The sequence below is a fragment of the Dasypus novemcinctus genome, chromosome X (assembly GCF_030445035.2).
Source record: "Dasypus novemcinctus isolate mDasNov1 chromosome X, mDasNov1.1.hap2, whole genome shotgun sequence".
Lineage (NCBI taxonomy): Eukaryota > Metazoa > Chordata > Mammalia > Cingulata > Dasypodidae > Dasypus > Dasypus novemcinctus.
Window position 1 is genome coordinate 51,052,674 of NC_080704.1, and position 14,384 is coordinate 51,067,057.

Here is a 14,384-nt window from a genome sequence, read left to right on the forward strand (position 1 = left end):
TGAGGCACATAGGCATATAACATACACGATGAGACATACAGGATTATAAAAGTCTGAGCAAATCTTAACTTCAGGATTTGCTCTTCCTTTTTCAGGATTTGCAATTCCTTTTTCTTCTTGATTCAGAGAAGTTCCCCAAATTTGTGGTGGTTGCATTTTCTTTCTGCTCACAGAGCTCAAAGAGAAAGGCATCTGTTTTCTCCCAACTACCTTTATACATTTTCTCCCCAAAGCTTGTTTACACCTCTTTGGCTTTACAAAATCCCTGTGTAAGAAACGAGATTAGTTTAGTTTTCACATAAAGAAAGAAAATATTGATTAATGTAACCTGGCAGCCTACTGCCTCAGTCTCCCATTCCTGGGTTAAACAGGAACAAAGGAAACCAGCTTAAGCCAGCCCTATAGGCAGTAAAAAAGATGCCCAAGAAAGAGCTAAGTCAATTCCAGTTCAGCACTAAATTCCATTCCTTATTTGGCAAAGGGGAGCAGGTAAAAATTAAAATGGTTGGAATGTGATGGGGGGAAGCGGTTAATCATAAACTTTTGCACGGGTAAGTTAAATCTTCTTGGATAGGCTGTAACCTCTAAAGTATCCAATCTATGGAGAAATAGAGGAAGGGCTTGGGTGCTAGGCTTAGGGGTATAAATTGTGTCATTTTTCTTTGTTCGGGGCACCAGCCACGTTTTCTAGTTGTGCGCCCCTTCTTGCAAGATTGAGAATAAATTCTTTTCTTCCCCACAGTGGGGTGAGCCTTATTTTCTTCCAGAAGATTTCTTTCTAACACCTGGAACTTTAAGTAGGACAAGGAACAGTACTTACTCAGCTTTACACATAGGCTGGGAGAGTCCTCCCAGATACTCCTTATGGCATTTTTGTAAAGCAAGAGCAGAACCCTTGGGTGAGAAAGACACAGACTAGCCTAAGAGATCTCCACGCCTGGGGTTCTCAACTCGGCTAAAGGCCACACCTCTCTATGTCCCTATTTTCTCTTCTCAATGACTCTGCTTTTCTGATTGTCCCCGTCATTCCATTGAGGGCCACAGTAACTTGCACTGAGTCAGCCAGGGTCACTTTCCAGGAAGAAAATCCGATAGAAGATAGCATCATCAACCTGGGTGCCTTCTCCCTCCTTTGATTTCATTAGGACACTGGGAAGCTATTAGTGACCTGACCTGTCCCCAAATGGGAATCAAAATAACTAACCTGTCAGGAAAGAGAGCCTGACTAGGGTCAACAGACTCCTTATATTTTGGTTCCTAAGTGCTCTGAGTTTCTTTGTTTTCTGTGCCAATTAGTCCATTGTGGTATGTATCTCATGCAGAGAACATGCTCATAAATCTAGCTGGAAACCAGAACATGGTAGGACCATTTGATTATGGGAAAAATCTATTTGATTTATGAGGTATAATGACCCAGCAAGCCATACTGTACTTTCTTCTTCACTCTCTGGCTTAAATGTGCTGGCAATGAAGTTGACTTCTCAGCCTCACAATTGCTGGATTCATGGCCTGACTCTAACTGGGAGATGGGTCAGAGAGGGGAAGGTGAAGAGCAGGAGGAAGAGTTGCCCTATAATTGCTACTTATTTGAATATTAAATTATTCCTCATGAAAACAGCTAATTCAGCAGTCTGTAGCTGGGGCCACATTTTTCTGTTAATGTGACCGGGAGCCCTGCCTCTGTAAGAACTCTGAAAAAACCCATGTAAACATTCTGGGAAGTCCTGTGAATCAGAGGCAAGCTGCCATTTTCCAAAGAAACACCATTACAAAGGCTCACAATTCAGCTACTTTAAGGGAATTTGGTCCACAGAGCACATCAAGTAAAAACATGAGACTACTTCCATATACATATTTTGGGAACTCAGAACAGCATTTTGGTAAAAGCGGTGACTTCCTTTGCTGTGGGCTTTGGGAGAGAAATCAATTTTATATGGATTCTTATGGCCAGTGGGGGTTAACCTAAAGTTAGGAAAGAGTCTCCCCCTCCCACATAGATGCAAAGTGGCCAGGAACAATGCTTTCAAAGGAAGTACAGTAAATGATCTGTGCTTCTGCCGTCTCCACAGAGGCCCCAACCCCAAGGCATATTGGGAACTCCTGTCATAAGAAAGTGGCAAGCCGAGAAGGGTTAGAGTGGGAATGGGGGGAGAAAACCTCTGCAGCCAACAAATGTGCCTCTCCCTCAAGGGAGGGGATATAAGAACCAATCTCTAAATCTCACAGACATAAGGAACTCAGGTCTGGCACAACATGGGGCAGGGAGGTGATAAGACTCTCAAGCAGCAACATTCGTGGTGCTTATTTGAGCAGACACATGCAAGCCCGAAAGATGGTACCAGGCTTGAGGAGAGGGACTGGCAGGAACTATACTAGACTGTAAGCTCTAGGAGAACATCTGACCTTTTTACACATACCCCTGCGCTTGGGGATGGGCACATATTATGTGTTCAGTGACAATGTGTGGAATGAGCAAGATGATTGGGGCTCCCTGGGTGGCAAAGCGAGAGTACTAATGGATATAATAATAGCAGCTCCTATCTCAAAGAGTAGTTGAGAGGATTGCATTGGCTCATACATATAAAATGCTTAGGTTAGTGCCTGCCACATAAGATACACCCAATATGCTGTAGCTGTCAAAATAAGCTCCAGTGGGAAGCTGAGCTGAGAACAAGACAGGAGACCTGTCCATCTGCAGAGCAGCTAAGCAGAGTGATTGTAACACTGCAGTGATCCCTGGGCCATGTTCACCCTTAGCATATCCACAAATAGAAGAGTCTATAGCCGTCCCCTTCTCACTATTGGTGAGGGGGACTTCCCACCTGGTCAAGTCTTCACAGATGGGTTGGGAGAAGGCTGGGAGAGACTGATAGACTCACTCAGGCCTAAGCAAAGTCTCAACTGTCTCAGGTAAGACATCATGGGTCCTTCTTCCTCACATTTCTGTAGGCTAGTAGTTAAGAGTTGAGGCTCTGAAATCAGAAAGTCAAGTTCAACTGCCTGCGATCTTTGTGACCACAACAAGTTGCAAAATTCTCTGAAATTCAGGTCCCTCATTTGGAAAATGAGGATGATGATAGAATTGACTATGGTGAAGGTTTCACAAGATAATGCTAAATTCTTGGCACACGGCCCTGCTCACAGGAAGCACTCAGTAACTGGCAGCTAGTACTGTTATTAATCAGTCTTTTCCTGACCTAGTGTCTTATTCTTCTCATTGTTTCCATGCTTAGGGCCCCGAGAGTGCCTTACACAGAATGACTGTTGAATAACTGCGTGTGCCTAACTCTTTCTCTCCTTTCTTTACCCTTTCTTCTAGGCTTGTTCAAGCATCCGTGGTGGGCTGAAAGTCAGCTGAAGATCTATGCTCCACTCTGAGCAGCTGGTCCAGCTGGCTCAAGTGAGCTCCAAGAGTGCCTCATCTTCTTCCTGGGACCAGTGGCTAATAAAAGCATGTTCTTCTCATGAAGACGTCTGAAGCACAAAAGTGCAAGCCCAGCCAAGCAAGCACATTTCAAGCTTGTTTTAGTTTGCTAAAAGCTGCTGGGAGCAATATATACCAGAAATGTAATGGCTCTTATAATGAGAATTTATTTAGTTAAAATCTTACAGTTCTGAGGTTGTGAAAATGTCCAAATCAAGGCATCATCAGAGATGCTGTCTCACTGAGGTCAGCTGCTGGTGATCCCGGACTCCTGCCATATGGCAAGAGACAATGGCAGCTCTGCTGGTCTCTACTTTCTCCTCCAGGCTTTCTCCCCAAGCTCAGCTATGGGTGATCAACCACATGGTATGGCATAAGTGTCTGCTTATCCCTCCTGACTTTTTTCTGATTCTGTGGCTCTTTTCCCGTATGTCTGCATCTTTTAATTCCTCCATTTATAAAGGACTCTGGTAAGAGGATTAAGACCACCCTGGGTCCCACGGTCTAATCAAAGACGCTTAACTGAAGTGATCTTATCAAAAGTTATCTAACCAAAAAGACCCTTAACTGAATCTAATCAAAGATCCCATCTTCAGTGGGTTTACAGGCATAGGAATGGGTTTGCTTTAAGAACAGGATTTTCCAGGGTCCATAAAAGACTCAGACCAGCACAGAACCCCTGCTTAAGTCACATCTGCTAACATCCTGTTGACTAAAGCATGCCATATTGCCCAGTCTAAAGTCAAAGAGTCAGGAAATACACTCTGTTCGGAAAACTGAAAAGTTACAGGGAAATGACACATATATAGGGAGTGGTGAAGATCAGGACCAATAATCAGAAAGCCTTCCCTGATGATGCCCCAAGATATTAAATACCACTCCTAAAATTCCATTTAATCCCTTGGATATGCCTCCACACCAGCATTTACTGCACCAGCTTATAGATATCTATTTCCTGAACTCCCCATTAGATGGAGAGCCTTTCAGAAGCAAAAATAGTATCTTATTTCTTTCTGTATACCCAACACCTAATGCAATGTCTGGCACATAGTAGGTAGCTCATGAATGAATATTTGTTTTCATAAATGAATGTATGTTTGTTCTCATGAATCAATGGAAATTTATTCTTATGAAAGAATAGATGCTCATTACCCTTGTTTCACCATCTTTCATTAGACCCAATCAAAGCTTGTGATGATTGGGGCCTTGGAACTTGGTGATATGCCTCACTCAGTATCCTTAGCAGACCCATGCCCCAGATAGCCTGACTGTTTCATGAATGGCTCACAGACCTCTTTAATGACTACCTTTATCCTTATGCCAGAGATCCAACTCACCTCTCTAACCATGTTCAGGATCACTTCTAACATGGATCTGTGTTTTGTTTTGCTTCTAAAGAAAAGAAACATCTTCCTCTCAAATAATCATAGCTTTTTAGGCCAGTTTTAGGTCATTTGACCACAACTCTTTTTAGGGGCTCAGAGGTCACCCTCATCTTTTCACCACCAAGCTCTCATCTCTCAAGAAGCCTGAAGCACAGTCTTAGAGAACAGCTCTCGACACCATTGGAGCAATGCCCAACAAATATCCAAAAGTCACATACCTTTCAGTCCTCCCCAGAATGGGTTTCTAGTAACAACCCCTAATTCCTTGCACACAATCAAAGGGAATATTTATGTAGCTTTCTTCCCTCTTTGTCTTAAACAATCCTAGTATCCCAGGACCTGATATTCAGCCACTTCATTCCTTTCACCATTTTTCCCAGGAGGCCATGAGGCCTTCATGCAACAAGAACAGAAGTCTTGCTCTGAACATCCAGATTTCAGTGTGTAGAGCTCACATGATCACATTTGATATATGCTGCAAGCAGATCTATGTAGGATCTTTTTCTTCTTCATTGGATTTCATATTAGTGGGCGGCTATATGTTCTGTAATAGATTATATGCCTTTCTAAATACAGTTTTTATAGTAACTTAAGAAACATTTTACTTAGTAGGACACATTCTGAATGTCCCATGGGAATTTTTTTACCAAAAGGAAACTAGTATTGTCTAAGTTATCTTTGTGAATTGGACTTGAGGTCAAATTAAAAAAAAGCCTTTGACACTCAATTATAACATCATAGAAATAATAGGTCTGGCAGGAAAAATAGGTCTTTTACTTCTTGGAAAAACAGTCAAACTTGAACTTGAAAAAACGGACCCAGAACTAAACTATAGAAGGAATATTTCCTCTTGTCTCTCTTATTCCAGGGCTAGATTCTACTAAAGTATTTAAACCATGCACGAATTTTGCAACATAACACCTTGCAACATAACAGCTAAGTGCTGTGGGAAACACAAAAGAATGAGAAAACATGGTGACTGCTCTTCAGAATCCATGAGTCACACATGGGAGGCAACCAGAAAGAATACTGGACTGCATAGTATGTTCTAGTCCAGAGCTTCTTAAACTTGAAACATACAAACCACATCTGATTCTGGAGGTCTGGGGTGGAGCCTGAGATTCTGAATTCCTGTTGAGCTCCCAGGTGATGCTAATGATGCTAGTTTATGGCCCACACCTTGAGTAGCAAAGTTCTAGCTGTGGAATATACTAGATCCTTGTGTTAGAGCATAAAGCTGAGGGAGATAATGAAAGTGGGAGAGGTGAGGAATTCTTCACAGAGGAAGTATGCAGATCTGTAACAATGTGTGTCTAGCAGAACCAAGGTTTTACAAAGGATGCACACTTACAAAGACCCTATGAGAAACCCAAAAGAATCCTGGAATGAATTACAAACATGGTGCTTCTTCACTCAGGTTTTCCATGCAATTTCTCACTAAATGTAAATTGATTCTCCTCCCACCTAAGAAAGCAGGATGAAATATATCCATATATACAAATATACAGAGGTATATTAATATAGATATATGTAGATATTCCTTGCTTATCTATTTCCATTGAGTGTTTTTGTGACACAAACATAAAATTACAACCTTCATTGGCCTTACTACCCACCTAAGCCCAGTTGCAATCAAACGAACTTCCAAACCTGTATAAAGCTTGGTGGAGAATTTTCTACCAGGAATAAGTGATAGACTTAATAAACTATATTTTAAGCTTCATAATGCTTCCAAAAAAGTTATATGGTTTGGGAAATTAAAAAGGAAAACCAAAAGGAGAGCAGAAACTGCTTCAAAGACTAATGTTTCGCTGATGCTTTTTTCAAAATACTCTGTTCAGCCCTTGAAAGGAAATTAGAAAGTGAATCTATCTTTTGCAATATTTTTATTAATAAAAAAAGCCAACTTCTTCCTTTATCACATAGACTAAAAGTGTTGAATAAACATTAGTGTGAAAAGCACTAAGTTATTAACCTGTCATCCCCACCAACTCATTCTAAAGGAAAAGGGTTTAGATTGGTTGAAAGGAAGGGCAGTTCAGCAGGAAGAGAGTTCAGGCAATGATGGTAATACCGTTTGCTTAGAGCTGGAAAGAGGTTGTGGAAAATAAGGTTGCCAAGGTAGGTTGTGGCCAGATGGTAGAAAACCAGCTGAATGCCTAGCTAAGAGTTTGGACACTCTTCTTTAGGTAAGCACATTTTTAACCCAGAGATGAAATAAAATATGAAAAGGGCCATATTGAAGTAATTGGTAGTTGGCACTTGGCAAAGTTTGCTATGGGCAAGTCACCCACTTGACAGGTCCTCAGCGGCTTCCAAGGATTCAGTGGTAAGGGGTATACAAGTTCAGGGTAAATATAACAGCTGAATGCTAGACAGAGAGAGAGACAGGCTAATCCCCAGCACCTAGGGACAAGACCTGAACCAGAGCCTAAAAGACTTAGAGAGCAACTAACTGATCCTCAAAGGGGTAATATGCCTAACAGGTCCCCCAAGAGACTGGGGGGGGGGGGAGTGGAATCCATATTTTTCTCATTAACTTATTCATGACACAAAGTATTATGTCTTGCTGAGAATGGTGGAAAATATTTCACTAAAGTCTTAAGTTGGAAAAAAAATTAAGAGATTTTTTTTCTCTTTATGACCCCAGGCCAAAGAAAAAGTTTGTCACTCTAAATGTTTATGAGAGGCGTAAGCCAGAAGAGCAGACACAGCCAAATCCTTCTGACTCATTACTGAGCTGTTGGAGCAGTGTGCTCAATTAGTAGGCAATATAATTTACCCAGCCCCCAGGGTAGGGTGGGAGGGAGGTGGCGAAGTGTGGGGAGTGGAAAGGTGGAGGTTAGAATTTTCAAAGTCATAAATTTACTCAAACAAGTGAGATAGCAGGTGACCCCTATGAGTTAAGCCATGTCTACACAGCCCCCAGCTACTTCTGAGCTCCAGTGGTCACTTGTTTGACCCTGCGGTCTATATGGCTAAAATGAGTAATGTATTAGCAATGTGAGAAGCTTCCTAAAACCAAACTAAAGCCAAGACTGTCAAAATGTTGAAGAGGCGGAGATTTAGAACTGGGATGACACTAGGCAGGGTACCACTATTCTTGCCTTGAGACAGTGGTTTCTTCACGTGGTCAGTGTAGTTGCAGTGCCGCCCATGGGAACACCAGAATTGGACTGAGTTTTCTTCTGCTCCTGGTAAGGGCTGTTGGTGATGAATAGTATCCGAGTGGGCATTGAGATGTTCTTGATTGCTGTGATTTTTAACTGACTTTTGCTCTCTGTTTCACTCTTACATCTCATTCATTATTTTGTTCATTTATTCATTCACTCAGCTAAGATGGTTTACACACCTGCTAAGTGCCAAGTGCTGTGAAAGGCACAGGAGAGTACAATTTTGGAGAGGACTCAGGCCTGCATTCAATGGGCTTTCAGTAGAGAGAGTCCAGGGATAGTCTGAGAGTATTGAGTTCTAGATTATCCCAGGATCGCTTACACTAGAGAACATTCCAGACCATAACTCTGTGTAAGTCCTCCTCAGGGTAAACTGAATCTCTCCTCTTGCTTGAACTGAACAAAAGGTCTATGACTATCTTGTGGTATGGAAGGAAATGGGGTTTGGTGGAAAATACTGTAGAACTTTTTTCTCCTTGTCACCCTATATATGAGTAATGAATATATGTATCTCTACATGGATTCCTAGAATCAAACCTGGGCCAAAGTATGAGAGGCTTCACTTCCTCTTCCAACCAACCTTCTGACTAGCCATGAAACTTTTACACACCAAACCCATCCCCATGCTCACATTCAGAACTGCCCTTGTCCCATATTTGTTCTGTCAGAAGTCTCCTTCATAATGGATATTGTGGTTGCTTTATGGTAAATCCAGAATATTCTGAGAAACATCGACAGATTTTCATATTTGAAAAATAAAAATAGCATACTTAATGCAAAGTCCCTAAATGGAAATGGGTCTCTTAGAAAAACTTTTCTAGTTCCATCTTAAGGTGACAAGATAAGTTTTGAGGTATTAATTTGTCCTCTATACTACCACCCACATATTTTTTCCCTTTTTCTTTTCCTGTTTGTTGCTGATAACCAGGCTCTGGGCTGCTTTTTTTCAGAGAGATCTGGCAAAGGAACTAAAGTTACTGGCAAGACCCTTTCCTTTCCACTCTTTGTTTCCTCAACTCAATACAAAGATTACGCAGCGTGCCACTGGGCTCACAGGAGAAGAAAGTGTGTGAATTAAGCAGCAAGCCTGGGAGAAAAACTGGAAGTGAGTCATACTTTGAAGCTTCTGAGAATAAATGAGTCCTGCACCCTGAAGAGGAGACCAAACAAGCATCAGATAGGAAGAGCTGGGAGATGACTCCAGGGAGGTAGCCCCCAGCCACAAGGGCTCCTATTCCACAGCAGAGTGCTATTCTCCAAGCATGCCTCAATTTGACACCTAAGGGGATGGGGGAAATGCGCCTAGAGGAAGGGCATCTCAACAGTAACAAGTGTGAACAGTTAATCTAAAGACTTAGAGGTGTGTGTGCATGAATATGCATGCACATCCATGATCCCAGATGTCACGTCACTTTTAAAACCACAGGACCTTTGCATCACCCTAGGAGTGGGGGAAGTCTTCAAAGGTTTGGATTTCCTATCAATCCAGTCTGATGGGATCATAGGAGAAATTAAATTGATTTAAATAAAATCAAGAACTGTACTATTTCTGCAATTCTAAGGGTATCTACTAAGTTAAACTGACTACTCTCCCCATACTTCTCTCCTTACCTGTTTTATCTAGGTTGGGGATAACAGGCCTTGAACTCAGACCCATCTTTGCATAAAGCCTGCTCCTATGAGTTAGAAATACTGGCCTGAAAAAAATCGGTTCTGCAGTAGATCCCTCCAGAATGTGCATGCGTTTTCAAAGCTCCATGCCTCTCCTCTCCCTCCTCTTTCAGTCTCTCTCTCTCTCTCTCTCTCCCCCCTCCCCCCCACTTCCCCTCCCTCCCTTCCTGTGGCAGTTTGAGATTATTTTTGTGAATCCCAAAAAAGAGAAAGATTATGTTTGTAAACTAGTCTATTCTATGTGCTATCCTTTGATTATATTGGATTCAGTTGCGGGATCTTTGATTAAATTACCTGTTAAGATTAGATTAAATTACCTGTTCAGATTACAGTTTTGATTCCACCACATCAATAAGGCATGACTCAGACTGTGTCCCTGCTCCTTTGCTGGGCCTATATAAATGGACATTTACTCAAGAAGACACACGGGAAGAGAGAGAGCTCTGTTGTTTTTGATCCTGGAGCCCCAGGGAGAGCTGAGCCATTTGCCTGATAATTTGTAGCTGAGAGAGAGGAAGCCCTGAGAGACAAGCCCCATGCCAGCCTACAGCTGGGATCGGGAAGAAGCTGGGCCCATGGAGCCTTAAGAGGAAGAGGAAGCCAGGAAGGAGAGACCAGGCAGTGATTAGCAACCATCTTTCTTCAACATGTGGCAACTGACTTTGGTGATAAAGCAGCCTTGAGTTGGACTCTTTAGGATCTTGTAACTCTAACCTTCTACCCCAAATAAATACCCTTTACAAAAGCCAAGAGATTTCTGGTACTTTGCATCAGCACCCCTTTGGCAAACTAATACACTCCCTTTATCCCTCCCCTCTCTTCAATCTTTTGGCTTCAGGGTTTATGCTCTAACCAGTGCACTATACTCCTTGTTATTACTTTGCAAGAAAGGATGGCCAGTACTGTCTGGGCTAATATGGAAATATCTCCAAGATAGTGCAGAAAAGTATTATAGGATGATTCCTTTTATGTAAATAAAGAAAGAAATTTGGATCGATAGAGGGACAGACCGAGTGGTTGATTTTCTAGTATATTCCCAAATAATTTGGCAGGGGAGGGGGAGACAAAAATTTATCAACAGTAGCTGCCTTTGGGAAAAGAGACAAGAGGTGCAAGGAAAAAAATAGTCACCTTTTATTTTGTTCATTTCTATACCATTTGAATTTTCTAGCCATGTACATGCTTTACTTTATAAAATTTTCTGCCAAGATTATGTAAAAAGTGGGATTATAAAGCCTTTTATTTATTTATTTATTTCTCTCCCCTTCTCCCCCCCCCCCCCCATTGTCTGTTTTCTGTGTCTATTTGCTGCATGTTCTTCTTTGTCCACTTCTGTTATTGTCACCAGCACGGGAATCTGCATTTCTTTTTGTTGCATCATCTTGTTGTGTCAGCTCTCCGTGTGTGCGGCACCATTCCTGGGCAGGCTGCACTTTCTTTCGCACTGGGTGGCTCTCCTTACGGGGTGCACTCTTTGCGCATGGGGCTTCCCTACACGGGGACACCCCTGCGTGGTGCGGCACTCTTTGCGTGCATCAGCACTGCGCGTGGGCCAACTCCATACGAGTAAAGGAGGCCTGGGGTTTGAACCGTGGACCTCACATGTGGTAGGCAGACGCCCTAACCACTGGACCAAGTCCGCTTCCCTATAAAGCCTTTTTATCTTGTTTTTTTTTCTATAAACATCTTTGTGTACCAAAAATATGAGCCACCAAAAAAAAAATCTTGCACTGTGTTTGTCAAATAATTCTAATTTTATGGCTCACTCCCCATAGGTCTGAAAAATTCTGAGGTGATCCTGAGGACACCCCCAATCTATCCAACAATGATTTATTGAACACCTACTGAATTCTAGGAAATACGCTCAATAAAGGTTCCAGAGTCTTCAGAAAGAAACCATTAGAACTTCTATAACATTTTTAACCTTGAAGTAAGAAATTAAATAGGCTTTGATGATAGTATGTTGGTTTACTTGACCTCCTCTCAGAGTTCATGTGTGACACACAGTAGGCAGTTTTCTGAGGAAAAAGAAGGAGTTTTGAAATACAATGGGAACAAAAAGCTGGCAGGAGATGGGGAAAGGGGAGGGACTGTTAATGGTTATGGGGTTTCTATTTGGAGTGATGAAAGAGTTCTAAAATTAGATTGTGGTGATGATTGCCCAACTCTGAATAGATTAAAGGCCACTGAATTGTGCACTGTGAAATGGTTTAAATGGTGAATTTTATTATGTGACTCTTATCCCAATAAAATTTTTTTAAAAATACAATAGGGATGACAAAGGCATCCTCACTTGTTGACTTTGTGTATGTATTGTGAGAAACAGAAGTCTGAGTGTTCATTTAGGTGGAATTATGGATTATATTATTTTAAATAGCTGAATCTGCATAAAACCTCATGATAGAATGGGTGCTGATCATGAAAATCACTTGTATCATACAGAGGAAATACTGTGGGAAAGCATTCTAAAAAGTACTGATATTTAAAGATTATCTATGCATTTTTCTTTTACCTTAAATAAGGGTTCCAAATTTGCTGATGTATTCTGGGATGACAATGATTGTAGCTTTGGTTATTTAGTGGATAAATTTTGTAAAAGTATAATCTTTCCCTTTGAGAAATTAATATTCTAAATGGGTAAGAAATTAACTACTCTCTGAAACATATGCTATGGAGAAGAAGCATAGAAGTTTCCTTCATTGGGTTACTTTTGTTGAAGAAAACAATGTGTATGGGTGACAGACACTTTCATAACTGCACACTTAAAAAAACCATAAAAACAAAAATTTCAATCCTGTCTAAGTGAAGATACCTTCCAAATGCTGCATCTTTTACTAAAACAGTTTGACATCAAAAGATAGACATTTACAAGCCAAATTTCAACAACAAAACCACTTTGCATAATTGTTGTATGGCCTAGGGCAAAAGAAAGATTATTGTGACTAGTCAATACAGTCAATGATCTGTTTCTTCCATTTGAATCTACATCTTTGTCAGTGTCCTTTTCCAACAATGTTGGTCATAAAAATCATTTCAAAATAAATTGAACTTACATGAAAAGATACTCAACGTCATTGCTCAATATTCATCACAGAAATGCAAATCAAAACCATAATGAGATCTCACTTGATAATCACTAGGATGGCTATTGTTAAAAAAAAAAAAGGAAATAGCAAGTGTTGGCGAGGATCTGGGACATTGGATCGCTTGCTGTTGGGAATATAAAATGGGAAATCCACTGTGGAAAAAAGTTTGGTGATTTCTCAATAAAGTTAAATAAAGAATTACAATATGACCTAGCAATTGCATTCCTGGGTATATACTCAAAATAACTGAAAACAGGAGTTCAAGCAAAGATTTGTACACACATGTTCATAGCAGCATTATTCAACATAACAAAATGGTGGTAACAACCCAAATGCCCATCAACCCACGATAAATAAATTGTTGCATATCCATACAATGGAACGCTATTTGGTCATAAAAAGGAATGAAGTACAGATACATGTTATAGCATAAATGAATTTTGGAAACATTATGCTAAGATAAAGAAGCTAGCCACAAAGGACCACATATTGGATGATTCCATTTTTAAAAATATTTGTTTATTTCCTCCCATTGTTTGTGCTTGCTGTCTGCTCTCTGTGTCTGCTTGTCTTCATTTAGGAGGCACTGGGAACGTAACCCAGGACCTCATGTGTGGGAAGGAGGCACCCAATCACTTGAGCCACACCCACACCTTGCTTGTTGTCTCTCTTGTTGTGTTATCTCATTGTGTCATCTAGTTGCATTATCTAGTTGTGTCATTTAGTTACCTCAGCTCACTGTCTTGCTCATCTTCTCCAGGAGGTGCTGGAAACCAAACCTGGAACCTCCCATGTGATAGGCAGGAGCCCAATTGCTCGAACCACATCCACTTCCCTGGATGATTCCATTTTTATGAAATTTCCAGGCTAGGCAAATATATAGAGACAGAAGGTAGATTAGTGGTTGAATAGGACTTGGGGAGGAAAGGGGAATATGGGGAGTGATTGCTTAATGGGTACAGGATTTCTCTTTGTAGTGAAAAAAGTTCTAAAATTGGTGATGGTTGCACTTATCTGTGAATATACTAAAATCCATTGAATTGTACGTTGTAAATGGGTAAATCATATGATACATGAATTATATCTAAATAAATAAGAAAACTGAAATTAGAACAAGAATTTCAAATTACATTTTCAAAAAAGGTTAAACTGAGATTTTTCAAAAAGAACAAAGCATAATCAATTACATTGTTTTCACTTGAAAAGTAATTTTAGTAAAATAAAAAAGAGCTTTTGTTCCATTAGTTAATAAATCATTTTTAAAATATTGTTTATTGGGAAGCAGCTGTGGCTTAATCAGTTGGGCTCCCGTCTACCATATGGGAGGCCCTGGGTTTGTGTCCTGGGGCCTCCTTGAGAAGGCAGACTCACCTGCACGCTGTGGAGAGCCACCAGCCCGGGCGCCATGGAGTGCCACCAGCCCTCAAGCGCCTCAGAGAGCCGACTCAGCAAGGTGATGCAACAAAAAAAAAATGGGGGGGGGGAGAACAAGCAAAAACACAGAAGAACACACAATTGAACACAGAGAGCAGACAGTAAGCAAGCCACAAAGGGGGGAGAATAAACAAATAAATAAAAAATAAATACAGACAGAAGATGGCACAGGGAATGGACACAGAAAGCAGACAGCAAGGGAAAAAAAGTC